The following is a 19856-nucleotide window of genomic DNA, read 5'->3' on the forward strand; positions in this document are numbered from 1 at the left end:
CATTATGCTTAGAAATGTCTGTTTTCTAACAGCATACAAAGAGCTACCTTAGAAACACAGGGAGAAAGTGAGAGGTTGGAAAGATGTCCAAGCACAGGCAACAGAAATGATACAAAGCTCAGTGCAGATTTTGCAAACTCTTGATAGACAGAAATACAAAGAACAAACTGTATTAGATTTAAAAAAAAAAATACAGAAACTGGATAAGAAATGTTAAAACTCTGAGAGACGGGAGAGGAGGAGGAGGAATGACAACTCCAAGAAACATGGAACGTTCATAAGCTTTTGAATTTCAGCAGGAAAAATAAAATAAGTGAAATAACTATAAAACATTTATTGAAAATTGCAATTCCTTCTAGCAGCATTATGTCCACTGTGAAAAGCCCTCAAATCCCACAGAAGGAACAGTCGAAAAGTCTTCACTAAAAGAAGGCAAGTCTGACTTCAAGGTTTCTTAAAAGGGAAGGGTTCAGTTTGGTAAGATTTACAATCACTTTCACATTACCTACCTTAAAAATCTCAGTTTTATTAGGTTACAAAATATACCTTTTTAAAATGAAGTATCGTCACTATTTATTTATGCCCAAGACCACTGTTGATCAAAAGGAACAGTAGTACCTAGACATCTTGACTAATTTAATTTATTTTTTTATTCCACCCTGTCAACGTTGCTTTTGGGAATCAATAGAGATTCTTCAAGGAATCATACTAACATAAGTTTTTCTGTTTAAAAACTTATCATGCTTTAAAATTCTTCTATATTGAGACCATCTGCTGTCTCTGTTAAATAGTTAACTTAAAAGAACTGGAAGTAGTACCATTTTTTAGTCTCCAGCTAGACGGCTGGAATTTTGAATTCCAATAGCTCTATAAAATGACTATTCACACTGAAAGAATGATTTTGAACAGTGATGTTGTCATTTAAAAAAAAAGTATTTTGCTCATACAGTCACTTATAACCATTAAGCTGGCTCAAAAATATTTTCAAAACAGATTGGAGTATTACAGGCATACACAAACCTATTATATTAGAAAGTGCTAGCTCTTCCTATTTGACTTTCTTCAATTTCTCACCTGTCTATCAAGCTTTTTCTCAAGAAAATTTAGCCTCAGAATGATCATCATTAACTGAATAGATGCAATAGTTTCAAAGGATTCATTTCACTCTTGTATGTTATACATGAAAGGCTTGATCCACCACCACTGAATCAAGTCAATGAAGACAATGGGATCAGGAGCCAGCTCTTAATCACATTATTTCTTAAAAGCTTAGAAGCTAAGAAGTCAAGCACTGAATCCCAGATTTCAAGGACATCATTACAGTGTGTAACTTGATGAGATATTCAGAATAATCTCTGCTCAAGTCAAGGACACTTATGCCATACATTAGCCTGAAAGTATCCACAGCAGATTATGCAGACACTGATTTAAAAAAGAAAAATCAGATGAAGAGAGATTTTCAGATGCCAAAAATGTAAATCTGCCTGGAGGATTGTTAGAAGAACTACAGACAACTAACTCAGTGAAACACAGATTTGATTTATGTCTCTTTGTATCATCTTCAAGCTCCCTTAAATGCATTTCCTTCAATTGTGATCTTAGAAACAAGTTAAAAACTTTAAAAGATTAATATACTAATGATGTGGTAAAATATGTAACGTTGTGTAAAAATTTTCCCAATTCTCATATTCTATGATCAGTTTATCCTCTTCAAAGTTCCTCACTAAAACAAGAGTTCAGCAAACACTTTAATCTGTAATAATGCATCCAACAAACCTGCAGTTACTCTGCATAGGAACAGACATGATGTATAAGTAGGCTGTAAATTTCCACAAGTTATCTCAGATGATAAATGTAAAAAGCCTTCCTGCAGTATTGTGAAGGGGTTGATGACAGAAATTGGTGAAGGAAATAAAAGTTCCACCAACCTGAAATCTTTACTAAGTGCAAGTTGTATTCGTATGTAAACAGCTGAAATACACTGCACTTATCCTTTTATACAGACATCTTTCCTCTCTTGCCCTCCACTTATTTGTGCACAAATATACGTACAAAGCCTTTAACGTCACAGCTAATAGCTCATGTGATAAACCCTCTTGGTATTACATTTTGAATTTTGCTACCTATGTTAAGGACCAAACCTGCAATGTTACTGCAAAACAAAACCAAAGTAAGATCGGAGAATAACAACCCCTTGCGTGAATTTTAGTAGTGCTGTTGGGTTAAATACAACAAGAAGGGGGAAAGACACATATGCAGTCTCTGTCATTCTGTTGCACCTGCTGTATGATTCAGGCTAAACACATACTGTCACAGTTATATTGCTGCTGGATATTCAGATTAAACACAGGTCATGCATCATCCGTTCATCTCCCTTACATGCATCATGGCACAGGGCTGGGTGAAAAACCTCACTAAAAAAAAAAAAGGGTAACATTTATTTCCCAGTGCTGAAAACACGTTTATCATAAATACTTGGTGTTTCAGCAAGAGGTACACCACAAAGTCACATTTCCAAATGAGTTCTTTATTTTTCCCAGCTAATCTCCCTCCCTGCACAGAATTCCGTCTCAGAAGGCATTCTGAAGTTTTAGCTCAGAAAATGAAAGAACAACAGAAACAAAATTATATTTAAACTGGAAGCTAATCAGAAGCAACTCCAGTTCAGCATTTTAAGTAATTAAACTTAAAAGTCACTCCAGTATTTCTGGAGTGGCTGAAGGCAGTGGGTAGCTTGGACAGAGGGAGACTGTTTATCTTTGAAGTTCAGCCACTGTGTTCAACCAAGAGCTTAGAGGCAGAGGGAGCACTTTGAATGCAGAGGGATGGTTCTTGTAAGTTCCATTACAGTCGGTAACTGATAATTCTTTTTTAGGTATTTATTTAATAAAACCTACGAACAACATGTTCCATTAAATGTACAGAAAAGCCAGAGAACCAAAGCTATCCTTAAAGTACCATGAAATGCAGTACGAGAAAAATGCATACTATCATACTAATGTTAAACAACAGTAAATGTATGAAAACTTTTTTCACCCAGTTATTCACTGTCCTAAAAAAAAAGGAGGGGGAGTGGGAGGTGGGCAGAGGGGAATTTCAGGTATTGTTTAACAAATCTTCAGGCCCCCAAATTAAAATGATACTTCTAAAACAGATTGAAAGACTAGTGGATCCAGGAAATATCACACTTAGTTCAATCACTACGCCTATCATATTGTATAGTTTTCCTAAAAGAACTTATTGGAATGAATGAAAGAGGACAGAAGGGAAGATGAAGGGAACAGCCTTCAAATTGCAGCAGACAGAGGTTTGACCTGCAAGTTAGGAATGTCTGCCGTTCCCCTGGGCAACACTGCTGATAGGAGTAATAGGAAAGATCCTGGGTACTGCTTTCATTGCATATTGTCTGCAAAGCCCAGAAGCTGTACCCTATCTGCTGCTGACTATTCTCTATTTCCACTGGATTTACAAGCGCAGTATGACTGCCTAGAGTATTTCAAAACTAATTCTCTCTGACCAGCAACAAAATCACAGCAGTCAGAGGGAAAAGTCCAGTCTGACATGCCAAAAACATGGAAAATAGTATTAAGAAACCTGCAATTATTAGCATATAATTTTTTCAAATACATTATGGTAAAAACTAAAGATCTTCCTTGATTTGGTGTTGAAGGATTTTTTTCCTGTTAAACATATTTAAGCCAGAATCACAACCCTTAAAAATCAGTCGCCACCAATGCCCTGAGCAGCAAACAACCAAGACCAGTTCCCTCTCAAATGCTAACATGTCAGATCAAGGCTGACCATAGTTATAAGCCATACAATACTTAAAATATGCCTAAACTCCAAGGTATCTGAAATTAGGGTTGATATTCTTGCCCATAAAACACTATCACCTACAAAGAAAAAATGCTTATTTAATGGAAAGCTGATGCGTCTGTTCACATTCTGGGTTTGTGCTCCCATCTCAATCACTAATCACCTCCATACAGTGAAGTTAGAACGATGGAACTGTAGGATCATTAAGATTGGAAAAGACCACAAAGATCATCTAGTCCAACCCCAAGCCATTCCTAACCATGTCCCTCAGTGCCACATCTTCCCCTTCCTTAAACACCTCCAGGGACAGTGAATCTACCACCTCCCTGAACAGCCTTTTCCAATGCATCATCATTCTTTCTGAGAATAAATATTTCCTAATATCCAACCTGAACCTCCCTTGGCACAACTTAAAGTCATCACTTCTTGTCCCATCACTGTTACCTGGGAGCAGAGACCAACTCCCACCTCGCCACAACCTCCTTTCAGGAAGCAGTAGAGAGCCGTAAGGTCTCTTCTGGGCCTCCTCTTCTCCAGACTGAACAATCCCCATTCCCTCAGCCACTCCCCATAAGACTTGTGTTCCAGACCCTACACAGTTTCACTGTCCTTCTCTGGACATGCTCCAGAGCCTCAATGTCTTTTTTGTAGTGAGAGACCTGAAGCTGAACACAGTTCTCAAGGTGAGGCCTCACCAGTGCCGAGTACAGAGAGACAATCACCTCCTGCTCCTGCTGGCTGCACAAGCCAGGATGCTGTTGGCTTTCTCGGCCACCTGGGCACACTGCTGGCTCATGTTCAGACAGCTGTCAATAAATACCCTCAGATACTTTTCCTCTGTGCAGCTTTCCAGCCACTCTGTCCCAAGACTGTAGCACTGCACGGGGTTACTGTGATCAGCACTTGGTCTTGGCCTCAGCTCATCAATCCAGCCTGCCCAACAGAAATGAGAGTTGCAGAGGCCAAACACAAACAATTTTCCACATCTGTTCTTGTTCCTGTCTTTTCATCTTTAAAGGTACCTCCTTTTCAGTCTTCCTGCAGTCCAAGAGCAATACCCGAATTTTCCCCAGCTGCCATCCCTGTCTATCAGAAGTCCCTTTTGGCTTCAGGAAGGGAGACGCAAGTGTCGAAGTTACACCTAAATAAGACGTAAAAACTCATACTTTTTCAGTTGATTCAGTTCTCGGCAGGATCTTTCCCCTGCGTGAGGCAATGACATTTACTTTCCAGAGAACTCAGAACTGAGTTGTGATGACTGTGGGCACAACCATGGATGTAGAAGTGTCAAAAATGGTGCTTCAACCCAGGAAGTGCTGCCATACTTTTTAGTATTCTAATGGAAATGAAACTACTGAAGTAACTTCCTAGTAGTCATCCAGCTAAGGAGGATCCTGGATATAATCCACTAAGGACAAAATCTACATCTGGGATTTATGTTGCATCTTCTTTATTTTTCATTCTTAAAATACTACCAGATCCATATATCTCAAGATGGCCAATGTAGAAGAAACAAACAATGTCATGTGCAAAAGCCAAAGTGCAAATGCATGAATTTGGAAAAGGCAAATAACTGACTGTGTTGTCATTGTTGTTATAAATTGCCAAAGTACATTTCATTGCATAGTCACAGGTTATAAAAGCATGATGTTCACAGATCAGAATTTAAGACAGCACTCATAAAAATGGAAAAATAGTTTCTTTCAACAAAAATGTTCTTTGTATGAAGAGCATTTGTCAAGTATGTCCTTGTAAAACTGCTATCCTGAACAGTGAAGGAGAAAAATCCATACCAATAATATTCACCATCTCTGAAGAGAAAAAAAAAAAAAAAGTGGGAAAGTGGAAAGTGTTTTCATTCATTCTGACCACAGTAGCTCTGAGGAGAGATGATGGCTATGACTGTACAGCACCTGTGTATCATACCAGCATTCCTCCACTTCTGGAATGGAAGGTAGGCAATATATCAAGCCAAAACCTGCCCTGCCATGTAACAGCTGAGCTAGAAAGTAGGTGATAATCCAAAGAAACTACATTTTCATGCCTGTACCATAAATTCACAAAACTGAACATTTTCTGTAGCTGTGCGTGATGACTGGCTGGAACATCCTATTCACTGGGGCCATAAGGAAAAGCAAATCATCCCACAGGGCTCCTAAAGCTATCTTAGACACATAACGAAGACATGCTATGCACTCAGAAACCTGGCAGGAAAGTGCAACGCAGCTTGGGCAAACAGTGCCACACATTTGGGTTGAGGAAGGGGTGGAGAGGTTGAGGAAAGGGTTTAGCCTATTTCATGCTGTCAGACAAGAGTGTAGACACCTAGCAATGCAGAGATCACCTCTGACAGCAGGGATGCTCCCGCCACTTTTAGAAGATGAATCCTATATACTAGAAGATTATTCATTATTTCAGAACAGCTGTGTGTGGGTTGGAGACAGTAGTCACAACAGAAAATAATATTTCAAGGCTTTTTTTTTTTTTGAACTTTACTTAACATTTGACAAACAAAGTGATTGCCATAGCAACACATGTTATTCTGTTGAACAAATATCTGCTTAAGTACCACAGACATATGGGTGTAATTAGCCCATGCCGGTTTACATTACTCTAAAAAAAAAAAAAAATCAATGCATTTTATTGCATACTCTTTTTTTTTTTTTTTTCCAATTTTGGTGTTTACCAAACACTTTTAGCACTACTGTATATTATAAACTCCATTCTCTGCAGCATGCGTTTCTCTGGAGTAGGGGGACTGAAGACAACTATTTTCCTGTGGTAGTATGAACTGACAGCATGGCTACATGCCGGAAAGCTGCCACAATTTCCCATTTCAGTTGCATACTCCAAGAGCTAACTGTGTCCAGCATCCTAAATTCATGCATCAGTCCTCTAAACAAGGCCTCTCCAGCACCTTGAACATATATTCTAACAGAACAACAAAAGCAAAAAAAAAAAAAAAAACCCACCTCAACTGTACACCTTTATAGATGCATTATATTGAAACTACAACTTTTTGAAGTTTGTTGCAAGAAATAAATGCTTTCTACTTTTCTTTTAATTTTCAGTTAAGTGAAAAGAAATCTGAAATAGGCAGGTCTCAGAAGTGCAAAAATATCACAGCTCTAATGGTGCCTGTTCCCACTTACATGGAACTTAATTCTTCCCATTTTTCACCCCCTCTAATTCTCAGCTTGTCAGACTTACAGTTCATTTTGTGCAAGCACAAGAGGACCACAGAATTATTTCTAAATATATAATTTGGATGAACAAAAAAGAAAGCCCCACCTCCTCACTCTCAAAAGTGGAAATGCATTTTGTCATACCTGAAAATTATAATTACTTAGTACTGAACAGAAGAATTGTTAAAGTGGTAAAAAACATTAAACACAAAAAATAACAATCAAAGAAACCTTGGGTTATGTGAAAGTTCCTACCTATTTGATAGATGAAGGAAGGTTCATATACACTTTGGAACTAAACTCCACATCTTCCTGAGGATATCTGAGAAGAGCTTCTAAAGAGTCCGCCTTTCTACATGAATTTTACTTTTGTAGGAGTTGATAAGAAATGGATACAATTCTCAAAATGCCTTTTTCTGATGAAAAGGTAATACATGATGAACCTAACACATATATATTAAACATGTTTTTTAAGTCAAACCCAAAAGAGGACGACTGTAACAGAATGCAAGCATAGTGTCAAGGTGTAGGAGGCTCCGTAAGAGGTGAGAAATATTATGCAAACCCGGGTTTATTACAAATGCTTCCATGTATTCCTACTCAGGAATAATTAATAGATTTAAGTTTAAAATATGACTGGGAATCCCATGCTTCCTTTCCTTACCAAGTTTTCATTCAAAAAATACTTTCTGTAATTTCCAAACAAAGAGGAAAACGTTTTCAACCCGTACGCTTGATTTACTTACCTCAAAACTGCTAAACACTAATTAAATTTTAGAGGATGGTTTCATTCTCTGATATTACAGATCAGGCTTAATATTTAGTCTTCCAGGTTATTTGCTTTTTTAGTTTGAGAAAATGAAAAATAAAATTCATTACAATAAATTCAGGTTACATTTTACTTACAAGCTTCTTTTACAAATCCTCTTTCTCATTAAATATACGTTTAAACTGTTAGGACAAGATTTTAAGTGAAAGATTATAACACAGCAGAACTTCATTTTCTTTTGCCTTAGTTTTTTTTCTTGGTGACTCTTCGCATTTGTTTTAAGATCTTGCATTATTTTCTGACTGAGTAAGCTTTAGCAATGCGTGCCTGGATGACTATGCTCTCTGACAATTTCATACATTCAATATAGCCATGGTTAAAATCTCTGTGGATCTAATTACTGTGTGCAACATGTAGGATATACAATACTGTGCCTACTATTGCAAAAAAGTAAAATGCTGAATCATTTAATTGTTCTTCATGTCTTCATCTCCCCTTTTTCTGCACCCCCACCCCTGTTCTTTTAATCCAGACAGTAGAGCACTATGTATAACTGGAATTTTGGATCCAATGAGAGAAGGTGAAATACTCGCACTATTGAGATGTCTTGTCCCCCTTCCCTCCTTCCTGTCAAAAAAGATGGATTCCCAAAGGGGAGATGATTATGTGCAGCAACACAATGAACTATTCCTCAAGCAGTAACATACAGGAAGAGGAAAGCCTACATAAAACATTTTCATAGAATCATAAAATAGCCCATGTCAGAGAGGACCTTGAAAGTTCAGGCCCAACCATTTTCTTTAAGTATGCATCCTTATGCATATATAAGGAGGAGCAGAAAAAAAGCACACTCCTGATGTAATTGATAAGCACATTTTAAACACAAGGATGTATATATGTTTGTTAGAGGAAGAAGCAAGATAAATCAAGTCATCAGCTATAGACAACGTCTCGGTGACTTCTCCCACTTTGTACTAAAAGGAAGAGAACGTGCTCAAAAGCTACGCTTACAGATTTGTCACTTATTCATTCTGTGACTCAGTCTCCACTGGCCGCTGGAGTAGAAGGGAAAGAGCTGTACAACAGCAGGCAAAGTCTTAAAAATTCAAACTCATTCCAAATCCAATTCTGAGTTTTGAAAGAGTTTTACTTCAGCTCTGTGCACTATTAATGTTGTTAAATGTCAGAAAAACTTGAAATAAATCAGGTCACTAATAAAACAATACTAGCTATATGCACTTTTTTGTTTGTAACTACAGAAAAAATATTTCTCTATCAGTATATGGGTGTGCTCAAGCCCAATGCTACAAAGTTATAACAAGCTTAAGCTATTCACTTCAGTATAGCATATAATCTACCATCAAATGCAATTTTTTTTATGTTATGACAAATTTATGATTCTATAAAAAACATTATGACATGCGATTTCAATCTTACAGAAACAATATGAGCATGTTCCACAGGTACACAAAGGAGATTCTAACATTTATATGTGTTCTTAAATCTTTCCAACATTTACCTGTTTGTCATTCCTCCACCCTTTTAGAGACTGAAGAACATTCAAAAACAACTGGATTTTTTTTGCTTCATCTGTAATGCAGAACTGAGGAATGTGTTTTCCTCTTTGTCTAACAGCTATAACAAATACATAATGAGTAACGGGTCAGGCGTGAAAAAAATGTAAAAATGAGCAAAAATTCTTGCAGTGATTTCCTGATTCCTAGCTCATTGCATGGGCTGAAAGAGTCTTGAAATGGCTTTAAAGACAGCTGATGCTGACTTATAGTTGACTTAAGGTCAACTATAGCATTTTTTTACCTAATCCTTCCTCACCTTGTGCTAGTCAAGATCTCTGTCACTTCAAGTTTTGCCAGACTACTATGCTTAATAGCTGTTTTAAGTGATTTAGTAGTGACTAGACTCCAGTCAAGCATCTCAGATCAGCTCTAGGAAAACACACAGCCAGTGTGTTCAGTTCAATAGTGTTTACTGCATACACTGGAACAGTAAGAGCTGGGAAACATTATGAGAAGAGTAAACTCAAGACAAGCAAAAGAGAAATTAAGAGCATATTTTAGGATGTTCTCAAAAGACTCTGCTTCTTTTCTGATGCTTCTATAAACAACATAGATCATTTTTTATGTGCTATGCCCATGAGAATAGGAATAGAGTCCCAAAATACAAACAGAGCTTCGATACTATGAAAGTACTTTATATCATAAGCTTGTCATTCATAATGATGAAATCAAAATAGCTTGATTACTTATACATATTACTTCATTTTAACGTTTTATTATGTTTTCCAGCATACTCTATGAATATTTTAATAGAACTCCCAGTTTTGCCAAGTTATTTTTATTTACTGATTTTGTAAGTGAAATCAATACAAAATACTGTCTTCTAGAATCTGATGTTCACTACTCCAGAGTAAATGAATAAAAGGCAAAGCAGTGTGCATCAGTGCATTATGAAGCCTTTATCTTGTTAAAATACCTGCGCTGCTAAATCTTTCAGCTGCCATATGCAGAAGCAGTGATGTCCTATTTAAGCAATTAGCAGAAAATGAAAAGAGGAAAAAAGTCCTGAGTAATCCAAAGAACTATAGCACTTTGCAATAACACTGAGTGGAGCCTGCAATCGTACCTGGTAATATATGAGAGAGAAGCAGCAGAATCAGCCAAGAGTACAGTAACAGCGTAATGCAGCCCTTTGTAGGCAGGGCCTTTGAGACAGCCCACTTGTGCAAGACCCAAGTGGTTAATTCATGCGTCTTCATAGCATGAAAGTTTGGCTATGACACTGAACCTCCCTGCTGCTCCCAGTGCTTAGTTAAGGGTCTCTGCCCAGGATGCCTTTGCACAACAAGTCACAGCCCATGCTGCAGAGTGCAGCTCATCACATGTCTCAACAGAACAACCACAACCGTAACTGCTAGAGAAGCAGAAATTTTAAAAGGTCACCTTTAACCCAACCAGAGAGAGCTAAAAGCTAGTAGTAATGCAAAGGTGTCCTAACAATATTCACCATCAAGTAAATCTTCAGTGGTCACCTCCACACGAAGTATAAGGACCATGACATGCACTGTCCTGTACTCATGACTACTCTTTCCCAGCCATTTTTATTTTACTTAATTAGAAAGTAGAGCCTGCATACAAACCAACACCAGAAAGGGGGGATCTCAGAGAGAAACAGAACAGTTCTCAGCGAGAACAGATACATCATATCAAAATCACAACATATCCAAACCATACATTATATCAAAACCATTACATAGCTCTCTATTTTATTAAAACACATTGAAATTAATGACTGGAAGACACTACACTAATGCAGTCTTTATCAGTGATTAAATTTTTAGACTCCTAACTCTGCACTTTCCTTTGGATGAATGTCTCTTTCGCAAGACAGGACCTAGATGGCAGCTTTCAGTGTATTCTTATGGAGATAGCATTTCACTATCTACATGAAAGTTTGTTACAGATTCAGCTTTGATTTCAGGCTTATTTAATCTGCTCAGGTATCTTTGTAGATTTTGAATCTACTGATTGGATTCAGTTCATCATTACACAGTCTCTATTATCACTTGCCAAAACCTAAGATACAGGAGAAAATCTTTAGTAGAGACTTCAAACTACAACTTGTTACTTTTGTCTCATTTAAGTTACTATGTCCTTGACTACCATGGTCACCTTAAAATAAAATCCTCCAATGCTTTGCTGGTGAATGGTTCTCAACAATATATGTTTTACAGTTGATGCTTTAAAGAAAGAAAAAACAACCAGTGGGGAGGTAACAGATTATAGAGATTATAGCTCAACATTGCAAGAGTGTTTTGTGTAGGACTAGAAATAAAGGAGGGAAGGTTAGATGGAAGAAGGAAGTCCTAAGGGAAAAATACATCAGAGTGTGAAGATCAAAGGGATCAAATGCAATTAGACATGGAAATCTTCTTGTATATCAACCAGTCCGCCTACTTCATAGTAGAGTATTTTTCCACTTTCAGAACAGATTTTTCTTTGAATTTGCACTTAGTTTCTGAAAGTATTTACTGATTAACTTTTACTTCTTGCTACTGTTACCCTGCATTGCTGGCAGGCTGGCATACTGGTGCTGCGCATCAGTCAGTGAGTGGTGAGTAACGGCACTGTGGGTAGATACAGTGGTATCACTGTGGTTTTATATCCATCTTCCTCTTCTGTCCTGTGAGTGAATGGCTGTGTGGTGCTGAGCTCCTGTCAGGTTAAGCCACGCCATATGTAAAGCACTTCCCCACCCTATTCTTTTTTAAAAAGGACCAAGCATTTTTAGTGCTTCTTATGAGATAGAACATCAGTCTTCCTGGATCCTTTCATGATCTTCCTCTACACAACTTCTTATGTATGCAGAAAACTAGCCAGTAAAAGATGATATTCAATAAATTTATGTTAAGTTGAGGATACCATTTTCTATCATACGCACAAACATATTTTGGAAGTATCATCACAAACTGTTTTTTCTTTGGCATATTTGTATTACTAACTTGTGGGGATAACAGCAAAAGAGAATTTATTGTGCACATAAATGAGAAGCGTGCCAAAAAACACAAATCTATGAGAATCTATTCATACACAGTGTACTATATATTTTCATCATCTGACAACAAAAAAAATCTTCATTTCATAACTACTTAGAAACATATAAGGGATTAAGGTGTCATTTTCAAGAGCTTTCCTTTATCTCAGCCTCATTTTGGTGGGAATGTTTAACACCAAATAGATAAGCTTAGTGAATTATTTTCAGCATGGTATGAATAAGCTTTCTGTGACTAATGTCTCCTCTCCATTATCCTGTGCAATTAAAGAAGTGACAGCAAAAGATACAGTTTCACTAAAATCATCCATAGACAACTCTTTTATATATACACCTGTCCAGTCACACTTACATGAAATATTTTCACTTTAGAGTAATAAAATACAACAGAGGTGAAACTTGATACACCATTTGTGTAGTAAACTACATCTCTAATTTACTTAATAGCGCCTTAAACAATGTCCTGAACCAACTACCACTCATTACTCTTGAGATAAGAGAACACATGACCATATTTCACTCTCAGCAATCATAATATTTTATGCTAATTTAATATACTACCATACATATTGTCTCAAGGTTAAAAAGAAAAAAACATATTTCAAACACTTCTGAAAGGCAAACAGCTTATGAATTGGCTTTCATTTCCATTATTTAAGTAAAGTAGATACATAGATTTATAGTTATGCTTCCACTGTTATTACTAATTATCCATTTGGACTACTTTATCAAGTATGAAAGAGTGAAAGCGAGGAGCAAGTTCTGCCACCAGCATGTTATCTACCATACTTCTTTTTCCTTTACTATGTTATATAAACTCATTTCTATTCAAGAGAACTTTCTGTAGTCTCAGACATGTCAATCAAACTTCACAATGGCAAACACCGTATAGGAATTCAAATGAACTGGACCACCCTGTTAGTTCGTGATGTCTAGCTGGACTTGGCATTAACTAAACCAACTGCTCAATACATCAGAAGACACACCCGATTTGGTTAGAGAGAAGTCTAGACAGAGGATATTATGAAAAAATGAAAAAGAAAACAAACAACAACAAAAAATGAACTACTATTTAAAATAGACTTCGTAAGTGTACTGAATGCATGAACTGGATTGTAGACATTTGCTAAAATGCTATTCTTTAAGTAGTTCAACCTTGTTTATCTTCTGCACATATAGACAAGAGCATTTTAAAATTAGATCTGAAAAGAGTCACTGTGGAACATGCTGATGAACATTACAAATATACGTATATACATATATATATACGGCATTTTCAGTAAGAAGCTTTAACATTTTGAGTCAGTCAGATCCACAAAGTGATTTTTGCATCACTTATTCACTGTACTTGAAGATGTGTGACAGTACTTGTACTTGAGAAATCAGTAAAAGTTCAGCTAACAAGGATTCACACTCAGAGTAAAACATGTCAAAATGAAGTTAAGTTGTCTCAGTCCATATTCTTTTGAAAACAAGGGAGGAAATTAATATTTCTTGAGAGCAGAGAACTAAGAATCTTTAAAAAGAAATGGATGCAACTATGACTAAGGTTGTTTCTGGTGAACTCTGTCAGATCTTCACCCAAATTAAAGCTCCATTAAGTTTTTCCAGTTACTAACAGCTCTCCAATTACAACTCCTAACAGTCTTTGCGCTGTTATTTTTTGAGGATGGCCATTATTTACTAATTTTTAAGAACCTTTATTTCCACTCAGCATCTCTGAAGAAGAGTTATTCTGTTATTTCAAAAAAAATAAGTCACCAGTACCTCAACTTCTGAAAAGATACATACATTAGAATGTAAATGTAAAATTTGGTTTCAATTGTACACTATTTCTGGTAACATAATTTGTTCATAGAACAGGTTGTAGCAAGAGAAGTGGAACCCTTCTAAATTCTCTGCCTGTTGTCTGTGGGCTCTAATACACAAATTCTCCACTACGAAAAGACACATCTAGGGCATTTCTGGATACTATCAATGTTCAGAAAAGAATTAAGATGCAACAGGTTTGGCAGCATTACAGCAGAAGCTAGAACTTACACCATGTAAAATAAATAGTTCATAGATTAAGAGCTGCTAACTTAAACAGTGTAATATTGCCCATTTATGCCCACAGGGAGGCTAGTTCTGAGGAAATATTAAGTGATGCAGGAATATGAAGACACGAAAATCACAGTTATGTTAAGACTGAGTATCTAAGCTGGATCTTGGAAACTCAGCTGAATTACTACCAAGTCCTCCTGAAATAACATTATTCATACTTGGCAGGACAACATTACTGGAAATAAATATTTTTTCTGTCAATAAATATCTAGCTTGAAGAGCTAAAGGCCCTACAATACATTTTTACTGAAAGAGAGCTAAGCACAGTTTTCCTCTTTCAATCTCATCTTTGAAAAAGAATTTGAAAACAAGACTGATTCCCCAACTCTGGTGATTCTGAATGAGAAAAAAGAGAGTCATCTTATGCTTAAATCCAAAGTAAACAAAATAAAAGAAAATATTCTAAATCTTGAGGTTGAACAGAACTCCTGTAAGTATAAATGGAACAGAGTCCCTGGAAGTTATTTGAGAAACAGCAACATTTTTCCTCCTGGTGCTTCCTATGAAAAGTGGAAGCTTTCCTCTTTTTAGCTCTTACGCAATCCCAAATCTGTTTGTTTGAATAAATATGCTAACTGGTAGAATCAAGTATTTAATAGAAGAAAATAAAGAAACAGAAGTCAAGTATATGCAATAGTTGCATACAGTCTAGCTATTACGTTTTAACAAATTTGAAGGCATTCAATTAAAACTCCAACTCAAAATACATAACAGACTTTAAGAGAAAAACCTGCATAGCTCGCTTCCGTAGATTGCTTAATGCCTAACCTTTTAGATCCCTTGTCATAATTGTATTCTTCCCAGAAACTAGAAGAACATTTGTAAGAAATAACTGAGTATTGGCGGAGGATGCAACTTAAGGTTCTGTTATTTTTCTTCTTATTGCATGAAAGGTGGTAAAAACTTCATACTTTTGATGAGAGAGATAAAGATGAAAGGGAAAGTCATGTCTGGATCAGACGTTTATTTATGGTCTCTTACATTCAGGAGTATGCACATGTTTTATCTGCTTCTGTATTCATCTTAAAATGAAGAAATGAAAGATTACTCCCAAGGATCTAAGAAAGACCTAAGTAGTGAGTTTATCTGAAGAAATGTGCACTTCTGGAGAAAAGAATTGATAGCATGAATTTTATATCAGATCTTTGCATCATACACAGCAGTACATAAAATATTGTTGTATAGATCACTACTGATACAAGAAGTCTTTTGAAAGGAGAGACCTTGTGAGTAAATACATTTTCTGTGTGCTGGAAGGCAGCTCTCATTTACTCTTCTTTTTCTGTATGTTACCAAACTTCAGCTCACCCAGCAGAAAATGCTCTTCAGATTTTCAGAAGCACTGTATAAAAATCTTGTTGAAAAGAATTGCACGTGTTCTGAGTATTTAACACCAAACAGCACCTTGACTAAAGTTAAGAAATAATGCAAGGTAATTTCTTTACCCTTTAATTTTCAAAGGAAAAAGATCTAATAATTAATTTCACTGACCAAGAAGATTATCGACAATTGAACATTTAGTTTCCACCTAATTAGTAGGAATATAATCTCTTATTGCAGATCAGATAATCGTAATTTAAGACTGCATTGAATTTTTTCCCCCCATGGATACTTCTAATCCGCAGATAAACTCCTGAAGAGCCTTTCAGATGCGCTGCCTGTATCAGACACAAACTCTAAGAGCCTGATGAGCATACCCCTTCTTGCTGTTCTCTCTCCATTCACTGTAGACTGTGGTCAGTACTCCCTATCATTATCCTCTAAAAACAGAGATTACAGCAGTAAGTGATGTCAGGCATCAGTGTGCAGCAGGTAAGTAACTTCTTTCTCTTGGAGTTTCTTTGCTGTTGAACCCTTGTCTTTCCTTCAGTACACTCACTTGTAAGTATTCAGAAACAGTTTTGAAAAATCTTTCATTCCTAGTGAATGAAAAATGATACAATTCCACCCATTTAGATCCACAGCTCTGCTTTTCTCCTCCTTTATGAAGAGTATTATTCTTTTATCCTGATCTTACCATAAGAATTATTATTTTTACACTGCTATAAGCTAAACACACTGTTTTATTAAAATTCTCTAGCTAAAAGACATTACAGTTTGAAGCCCCATCTCAGGAAGAGCATTTTCTATTTTAGAGAATGTATAAATACTTATGCTTCTGGACTAGAGATGAACTTTAATATTTTACTAAGCATGTTTCTGAACCAAAAGTTAAATCCAAACCACAAATAATACAGTGTACACTGAAAGAGGAAAATAAGCATTACAAATAGTAAAAAGAATAACGAAGGAAAAATTCCTGAAAGTTGGTATTCAATAAGGATTTGAAACAAGGAAGAGGGAAAGGGTATTTTGGAGGAAAAAAAACCACTAAGTTACAAGGAAGAAATTATTAAATCAAGTGAGGAAAAAAAAGGGACTTACAAAGAAAAAGACAAACTGATCCCATTTACTTTTTCATTTGCTCCTCTAGGGCATATTATAGTCTAGCAAGAACATGGTGAGAAGATGCCTATGATGTCCATGATAAAAAAAAAAAAAAAAAAAAAACACTTGTATCTAGAATAAAATTTATTTTAGTTTCACACGGTCTCCAGGGACATCCTTCTGCTGAGGGACACACAAAACGCCCACTGGTAAAAAGAAGTTCTCTAGATCTCAGCGTTCACCACACCTCAAAATTGTACATTTATCGCTGCATCCTTTACCATTAACACAAGAATGGAATGTTTGAATTCCATTTTCTAATCAAAAGTATAAATCAGTTTTTGGTAGTTGTGAATAATACCACCAGCAGAGTGAGAAAAGGTCTAAAGGTCATTTTAACACACTCTTCATTAAAAGCAATAGTGAAATAACCTTTGCTCTGGAAATCTCAACAGGCTCAGATGTTTGAACTCTCAGAGTATCGCATTCTCTGCTCATACCTTTATAATCTTCAAAGAAAAATCAAAATCAAAAAGATATACCACTGCCAAACTATCCCCCTCTGCTTACAATATACACAATGGTTTCCCTGCTGCTGCATTCACACGGTCCCAGAAGAATCAGGTTGGTAGGACATTCAGCAAGAATGTATATGTTAACTTCTCAAACTAGTTCCTACTTACTGATCTACTGCCTTGCAAAAATGAGATTTTTTCAGTGATGACGATCAAATTACAGTGGGTGACAAAGTCTGAACTACACACAGTCAATCCATGCAAGTTTTGCCAAAGTCAAACACTTGGAGAATTGATGAAAGCATTTCAGAAGCATGGAGTACTACAGCAAAGAACACAAAGAAAGGACCTCTAAAACTCCAACAGACTTATGTTTAAAAAAAAAAATAAGAATATGCCATACAGCAGCAGTGCTTATGCCAGAAATGCTGGCTTACATCTTGTGATCTGCTACGATAAAGATGGAGAGATCTTGATGTACAGAAATCAATTTATAACACCTTGAATTCCACAGCAAAGGAATTCCAAGTTTATAGAGCTACACTAAAACAGCTGCTATGCCAAATAAAACAGTTTTGCTCCTTCCACAAAACACGGTTTAAATGATTCATTCCATTATTAGTTTTGTATCCAAAGATGGCTTATTTTCATACAGATTTATGTGCGTTATGCATAGAGGACATTCTTAATTGTGCTGAAACAACTGCAAAATTAATTAAAGTTTGCTATTCCAAGCATAAAATAGATTAAAGAAAATGCTGACAACAGTAAAATAAATATTCAACTACTAAATTTAACTCAACATTTATTTTTAATCCAAACATCAAAATAACCTTATTTCTGGTTACAATTTCATGACAAAATGTCTTGAACAAACATTTGTCTCTATTTTTCTTCAATTTGTTCAGCTGAAGCACGTTAGCTTATTTATAAAACCATTGATTAATAAATTTGTTCTAGCTGTATCACTGCACATTACAAAGAACACAGATTAATGTCTGTAAACAACCATTATCATTAAAAAAAAAAAAAAACAAAGCCTCAACATTCAGTAAAAGCAGAAAACCCACCAAATGTCTTGCAGAGCAGTTAACCATCTAAACCATACAAAGATGGAAAAATAAGTAACAAACAGAGGTGGGGAGGTCCACAGATCTACGAAAATTTCCAGAGATACCAACTAAATGCCTACAAGTTATTTGCGGTTCCTTGTACAGGGTGTTAAACCATCAACGTTTGCAGTCCACTGTGTTTTAATACACAACAAGAAGTAAATTCTCAATTTTGTGAGACACATTCAAATGTATCTTCCTACATTCAAATGTGTTCTTCTGAGGAAAGAGTCTGCCCTGATTCTCCTGCTATTTATTTTAAAATCTCCAATTTATTTATAAAGCTTATTTTAAAAAAAATTTATAGGTAATCAATTTAATGACTGATGGTGAACAACTGGAAAAAGAAAGACAAGTGGATTTCCTCTTTTCTAGAACCAGTAAACTCCACTCTGATTGAGGAAAAACACAAGAAAGGTCAGGAAAAATGAGCACTATCTTACTACTTTATGAAAAAAGAAATATTAGTGCTGTGGAAATAAAGAGGCTTTCCAAGGCATTGTATACCAAGTCTTTTAAGGATTTTGAGAAAAGATGGAAGTGCCTCACCAGTCTAACAAATTTCTCAGGAATTAGAAAATTTGGAGAAAAAACTGCTTTTTACCACATACTCACAATAAGAATTTTACTAAATTTTGAAAGAATTCCCTTACACTTTTTAGCGATTTTCCTTCGTACCTTAAGGAACAGATTCTTTTCGGAATGTGAGAAAATTCCATGACATTACCTTCCACAAGAACTGAGGATCTAGCTGACAACAGTGTGCTATTCACCAGATTTCACTGTCACCACCACTTTTTTGGTTTGAAAGCCATGAGACCAGCTAGAGGACTCCAGAGTAAGCATCACAAGACTCATCCAAAGCCAATCAGGACTACAACCGCTACTGTCTGCATGTCAGTGGATCACATTTACTGAGGGACAGATTCAACACTGAGGCTACTGCATTTAAGTCTAGTGAAGATTGATAGATATTTTCATGACCTACCATTTTTCCATACTGGCTATATTGCTAAGAAAATCACAAACAAACTCATTCAAAACAAAAATTTCAATAGGTCAAAGAAGGAAATTAAGTTAGTATGAAGGATTACAAGAACTCTTTCACACAGTAAAAAATAATGACAAAGGGAAACAGCAAGGAGAAATTATTTTTCATGTAAGAATCAAGGAACCCTCCAAAACAAAACCAGTGAACCAAACAACACGTTTCCTGCTGCTTTGTCAATAGATACTATAAGGAGAATTTGATCTAAAATCCACTAGAATCAGTAGATCAGACCCAGTTGGATCTAGTCTCAAGTAAATGAGTCATTTTACATCAATACCTCTGCAACATTTCAGGTTGGGTTTCACATAA

General features: G+C 36.1%; 1 protein-coding gene across 3 annotated transcripts in view; it reads right to left on the minus strand.

The window, feature by feature from the left end:
- The window catches only part of DPP10 (dipeptidyl peptidase like 10), a 426751-nt gene that overhangs the window by 84025 nt on the left and 322870 nt on the right, over positions 1-19856 (minus strand). The gene's annotated exons all lie outside the window — the stretch shown is intronic.

The sequence above is a fragment of the Numida meleagris genome, chromosome 5 (assembly GCF_002078875.1).
Source record: "Numida meleagris isolate 19003 breed g44 Domestic line chromosome 5, NumMel1.0, whole genome shotgun sequence".
Taxonomy (NCBI): domain Eukaryota; kingdom Metazoa; phylum Chordata; class Aves; order Galliformes; family Numididae; genus Numida; species Numida meleagris.